This window comes from Palaemon carinicauda, chromosome 24 (assembly GCF_036898095.1).
Source record: "Palaemon carinicauda isolate YSFRI2023 chromosome 24, ASM3689809v2, whole genome shotgun sequence".
NCBI classification, from domain to species: domain Eukaryota; kingdom Metazoa; phylum Arthropoda; class Malacostraca; order Decapoda; family Palaemonidae; genus Palaemon; species Palaemon carinicauda.
This window is the reverse complement of record NC_090748.1, coordinates 93675375-93682565: the sequence shown is the minus strand read 5'-3', so window position 1 is coordinate 93682565 and position 7191 is coordinate 93675375.

The window sequence follows — 7191 nt, the reverse complement described above, 5'->3', positions numbered from 1 at the left end:
TATCTTGAGTAATTTTAAGTTTCATTCTAAAGAGGTGTCCAGCTGAGTTCTCAGAAGTCTGTCAAGTCTCTGATTTCTACCAATTGTGCCCTTGATTTAGAGAAGGGATAAATAAATGTCAGTCAACTTAAGAAGTGTAATAAGTTTTCGAATATCTGATTTTGTTTTTTTTTTTTTTTTGTTTTTTACGGGTAAAGTTTTCCTAACGTTAGATGCAAATGTTTAATGGTGATTAGTTTGAGTGTGCGCACACCCAAGTGTGCGAGTGGACGTTTTAGAGATTAAAATATTGACCAGACTTTAGGTATATGTTTCACTTGATTTTGTTTAAAGTAGATGATATCCAGATTGGGGAATTCTAATATGAATAAAGTTGAAATAATTTAAAAGAAAGGTTTAGCATATTTTCTAAGTAAGGATTATTCTCTTATATTTAAGATATAATTATTCATTTCAATATGTCTGAATTATCTGTCTGGCTTGCTAACGTGTTCATAATTTTTCGATTAGGTGGAAGCTATCATGATTCAGAAGTTCAATTCATTGAACTTAATGTGTTGGGTAGTAAATGTGCTAGTGAGGTTTGCTGATGTACAGGAATATACCCAGTGTTTCTACAAATGAACATTAACTGCCCTAGTGAATATTTCATCTTCCCTAAATACTAGTCTAGATACAGAATACCTTTATTAATTATAGTAATGTTAGGTAACAAATTCTTGATAAACATTAAACCTTGCACAATGGATATTGCCAGTCAAAATCTCAAGTGGATTTTTAGTACACCGTCGTAATAAGTTACCATAAGTGAACTAATATTACAGAAAGGTTTTCACAGCGTCCCTTCTGTTACTAATTGAACTGACTCCTTACTCCTCTACATTATCAATGTTCCTACTTCGTTTCTTCTATCTTGATGTCCAACCTCTCAACTTTTACTACAGTTTATATTTTTCATTTTATTTTTACCAGGGCAAAAGAAGTGTACTACACATAAAGGAATATTCATCTTTCTCAGTCGATGCATATAAAAATTATTTAACTAGAATTTTATATAATTTTTTTTGCTTATTAAATGTCTTTTGAAAATTAAAGACTGGCTTGATCACGGCAAAGAAGTGATTTCATCTACAATTTTCCTATAAACAAGTAAATTACATAAACGTTTTCACGAACACAATACTGCCGTTATGATGCTTAACTTTGTTTTCATTGAAACAATTTTACAAATTTATATTAGAACGTATCGATAGATTTTGCATTCCATATGATTAGCCATAAATGTTTAGCTCAATAGCAGTTAAGAAACTTTTTGCCTTTAGAAGCTCGTTGAAGATTTAATCTGGTAAAGGAGAGCCCATGCTTATCATTAGTATGCGTACAGAATTATAATAAATTTTTCTTTAGATGATTATTAAATGGAGTAATAATCGGAATGATCTAGAGTTAACTGATTTTGCGAATAAACATAAAGTTTAAATACAATTTCAAAAATTTACTTTGTAAAGGTCACTTAGTGTTCTCTCTCTCTCTCTCTCTCTCTCTCTCTCTCTCTCTCTCTCTCTCTCTCTCTCTCTCTCTCTCTCTCTCTCTCTCTCTCTCTCTCTCTCTCTCTCTCCCCTACCTACCTACATGTAAAAGATATTTGATGCATTTTTTTTCGTCTTTAAGCTTAAATCAGCATTGTTTTTCTTTAAAGTATATTTTCTAACAATATATAAAGCTTGGAAGTAGGTAGTTAAGGGTCCTTCAGGTAGTTATTCCTGACAGGTAGGCTACCAATGTTTTCTCAAAACTAGTCTTGAATTACTGAACCCATAATCTTATACAAAATCTATATAAAAAACGGTTATTCCATGTACATCAGCAAAGTTATATTGAGAGGTAGAGTTGGTTATCATCTAAATGTAAACGTCTTGTGAATTGATCCAGATTTACCAAACTGAATATTAAGATTTTTTGGTCCATTATTCTGTAGTCTCTTTCAGAAACAATAGATTATATTTAGGTTTTATATGGTATTAGAATTTTTTTTTTTTTTTTAGAGAATTCATGGCTGCTTCTTTATTATAGACATTGAAGTTTAGTTAGTTTGTGATCTGCTTATCCTTTCTCACTTACATTCACAAACATATTCATAGATGAAGATCAGCAAATAATGCTATTAATTTCGAGTTTCCCCAAGAAAAAAATCCCCATACCTAACAGTGAGTGTTTCGCATCTAATTAAATCTTTGCAAACAAACGACATTTAGAACTATTTAATTAATTCTATGCTACCATAACCATATCAAGGCGTATTATTTTATTCATTAACGCTGATTTACGTTTTAATGATTTTGAAGATTATAATTCAAAAATCGGTCTCCTTAACATTTTTATTCGTAATCATTTCCAGATACTCTTTCCACTTTCAAAATTTAGCAACATCTCGAATTCACTCGATACAATTGCAACATTGACATTTGTACCAACGTTTAGTATTTGAAACGAGATGCTATTCCCATCTCGGGAAGCTCATTTTCGTTCACTATCTTCATTAAGTTTTCAAGAAAGGTTAATATATAAATAGATAAACAATATATTGAGTAATGATAATCATTAGACCCAGTAATATTTCATCTCCGAATTTATGTGCTTTAAGTTAAAAAAAAATATATATATATATATATATATATATATATATATATATATATATATATATATATATATATATATATATATAGGCTATATATGTCATTGATGAACAATAGTAGCTTCATCTTTTTTTCTGTTTCCCCTTATTAAACAACTTCATTGCATATATTTTAGATCAGTTTTAATACTTGATATATGATGTTTTTTTATTTCATTTATAATCCGGAAGTTAAATTTCAAGTATATGAATTATATACATTTTCTTGTCAGAGATAATCTAGTAATTCCCTATATAAGATCATTGTTTCTTTTAAAGTTTCAATTACGATTGATAAAATATTAACCCTCAAGAAAATAAGAGCTTTGTCTTACGTTTCCGTTAACTCGCCTAAGTTTTTTAACAAGAATTATGTATAATAATGAATGGAATTGCGATGATTTCCTATATCAATCATCATTTTGCCCAGATTTTTTTAAGTAATTCTTAATTAATCTCAATTTCATGCTAGTGAAAAATAATTTGTATCCGTTATCATACATTTTTAGCTCCCCAATTGATAGTCCCTACACTAAGGTAACAGGATATTATTTACTATCATACTCTTTTCTCTCTCTCTCTCTCTCTCTCTCTCTCTCTCTCTCTCTCTCTCTCTCTCTCTCTCTCTCTCTCTCCACATACACATACATGCGCGTGCGCAAACTCCCTTCAATTAGTTTTACAAGTTGTGTTCTAGATGAATTAATGAAAGTCCCAAAAGAGCATACATTTTTCGTATATACCTAATGGTTTGGTTTCATTTATCAAAAATAAATATAAAATTTGTAACATTAGAACAAAATTTCTTCAAAAAGCAGATCAGTTTCCTTATTAGTAAGAGCCATGAATTTCGCAGGTGGTGGTAGTTAGCATAAAACTTAAGAAAATCAGGTAGTCGAATAAGCTGGTTATTTAGATACAATAGTTCAGTCAACTGCAGCATAGGAAATCTCTCTCTCTCTCTCTCTCTCTCTCTCTCTCTCTCTCTCTCTCTCTCTCTCTCTCTCTCTCTCTCTCTCTCTCTCTCTCTCTCTTTTATTTGAGAACTTTATTGCACGTGTAAAGTTGACAGGCTGTCCACGTGTAAGGTGAATGTGTACTTCGGTCCGATCTGACTATCTGCTAGGGGAAGTAGCAAAGGTGGTCAGGGCAGTAGGCTTGCGCGTCTCTTCTTTTTTACCCAACTCGGTCATGGGCATCAAGTGGCAAGGGATAGAGGCGCAGTTTGGCAGACTGGGATCTTAGCTGGTTTTGAGAGTTGAAATTGCTGATGGGACAACGCCCCTTTTTTCTTTTGTTATTTATTAATCTTTTCAAAATTTAGGGTTAAATATCTTCCTCCCTTGTAAATGTACATTTTGTTAAAATTTGTCTTGCTTGACATTCATTTCTAATCAAAGATCCGATTAAACTAGTCTCATTAATCTACCATAAATATAAAGTAATTTAAATATTGCAATGTTAACTTTAAATTATTTTCATATCATCCTTGATGTCTTTATTTCATAATCATTATAATGTTGTTTGTAAAATTTATAATAAAGATTATAAAAAAAGAAGGAAAAGGAAAGCATTCAAGGGCCTGGTAACTTTGCTTAATCAGAAAAAGATTTTGATAGTCACTTGTTACCAGGTGGGAAAGGGGATGGCCTTGGTGGGCTTTCCTTTTCCTTCTCTTTTTTTAAAACTTTATTTATATTTTGATGTACATATTACTTACACTGTCATGACATGTGGATTCCTCTGCTGAACTTTAACGTACACCAGCGCATGTTCATAGAAAACGAGGCGAATATCCTTTAGTGTTCCTACATTGGGCTACTCGGAGGAGAAAAAATCCCCATTTTCTATGACTTGTCTGGCGGGGTGCGTTAAGTTTTCAGAGAATGGGCTTTATCGGATTTGTTGTCCATTTTTTGTCATTGGCTTTACTGAGCATTCATGTTTTAACTAAAATCCATTGTACTGAAACCTGCTTCATGTATGACGTTCAATTTTCAATAATAAAAGATGATAAATTTCCATTGTTTTTACCTCATCCAGATTTTATAAAGTTTAATTATTAGAAAGCTATTTTGATTGAAAAGGAACTATTCAAGAGAATAAGTCCAAAGTTTAGTAATGATAAACAAATGCTTTCTAGAGTTTAGATTGTGTCTCTTATAAGCAACTTGAAAATTTAGCGAAGTTAAATCAATGGTTATGACAAAAGCTAGTGGGCCTAGCAAAAAAGTGGCATAGCAAAAAAGTGGCATAGCAAGTGGCTGAGTTATCCAACATTTTAGAGCAAATTTTGACAAAGTACCAATATACCCAATGGCGTATGGTAGGCATACTGCTCTTTTAACATCAATGGTAGAAGGATCAAACTTTGTATAAGAGAATGGGAAATAAGCCTAAAATGAACACAAGGTTCTAGAGAGTTCAAAACCAGGTTTATTTCATGGGCTTTTTGGCCCTTTAGTGGAGAGAACAGGCATTTTCTGGTGCTAGAAGGGGGGAGGGGGCGGTTAGGGAGAACACTCTGGGACATGAAATATTGGATTTTTTTAATCAATTTTTTATCTCTATTTTCATATACTCGTTGGTAAATAATAAAAACTGCTTAGAATTTTTCTATTTTATTTTCTCCTTAAGTGTTTTTGACATATATATTATACATACATACTATTGAGACAAGTTCACATTGTAATGAAATCTAAAGATTTTCATATTTTATATGCATTTTTATATTATTAGCTGCCAATTCAACTATATATGAGTTATAAACAAAATTTTTCGGATTAACTCTATAGAAACAGCTACCATACAACAAGCGCTCAATCAATTTCTCTCATATTTTGGGGGGGGTCAATCGTGGCCATATGACAATAGGCAGGTATTCATATGTTAACTTTGTTCATTATGTCCCCAAATGTTTGCCAGCTCAGCATTACTTGTGTGTTCACACTATAGTATTCTGAGGCAATATGAACCAGAATCAAACTCATTTCTACTTATTTTCTTTAACTTTCTACACGTCTCAAATCACCTTCAATACACACCCGATTTCTTACCTACAATTTAATCTTAAAATAGGTTTTATCAGTAAAATTTTATGGCAATAAAAGTTCAGCATATTATAATGAAGATCACTATATCTTAAAGTAAAAAAAAAATAGAAATCTAATAATTTACATAAATCAAAGCTAATTAATGTCACCAACCCTCGATGCAATCTTTAAACTAATTCAAACAAATCTTGATACCTTACATCGAAATATAAATATTGCCATAACACCACTTACTTCATCCAATGAAAAATCTATCACACTGGCAAATACGACACTCATAAGTTAAATCACCAAAAGTAGTCAATACACTAATGAAGGTCCTTGCAATTATTATCTATCACATGTACATCCTTTACATATAATGCTGTAACACCCAGCAGAATTGGCAACTATTCAGGATTCAAGGGTCTGTACATATTACACTACTCTCTCTATCCTGACTGACACAAACAAAACTGGTGTGTTAGTCGGGATATAAAATAGAACAATATGTACAGACCTTCATTGGCCCTTCTTATTAGTTTCTAATTCTGATGGGTATTTCAGCAATACGTGTGAAGAATGTACTTGTGTTGATAATACTTGCATGAATCTTTCTTAGTGTATTGACTAATATTGTCGATTATCTATATAATGAGCGTCGTATTTGACAGTGTTATAAAGATTTGACAGACTATAAAAGTTTAGTGGTGTTATTGTAATATCTATATTTAGATGTAAGGTAATAAGATTTGTTTGTAGCATTAATTTTAGTGTAAAATTCATTGGCATGAGGATTGGTGACAGTTTGGATATAAGTAGACATCAGATTTATCTTTTGATCCTCAAAACTTAAAATATGGGGTCTTAATTTTAATAAGATAAATTATAATACCATACAATTATTGATAGAATCCGTTTAAGATTGAATTGAAGGTAAAATTGTGAGAATATGGAAGGGATTTTGAGATTGTGTGTGTAGAAAGTTGAATATGGTAGAAATAAAATTTTGATTCTGGTCCATATTGTCTCCAACCTCACTACACAGTGGATACACGCTAATAAGTAATATTCAGCTCGCAAGCGTTTGGTACGTACAATGAACAAAGTTAACATACGAATGCCTAACTTTTGTCGAAGTGACAACGGATTTGCCACCAAAATATACAACTGAAAAATTGATTTGACCATTCGTTGTATGGTAACTGATTCCAGAGACTCGACACGACTGGACAATGACTATAGGGCAAACAGTTACCAGAACACAAAAGGCAGTTAAGGTTTTTAGCATTGAAAAGAACCCTAGAAAATTGAAGATTGAAGGTGAACATTGGAAAGAAACCTATTATGTAGTAGACAAGGATATTTAGCAAGCAAGCATTCAAGTGGAAGATGGTACAGAGATAAAACAGAACTTCGATTTTCAACTATTTGGGATCAATATCAGAGAAGAGGTACTGAGAAGGCAGTGAGAGTCAAAGCAGT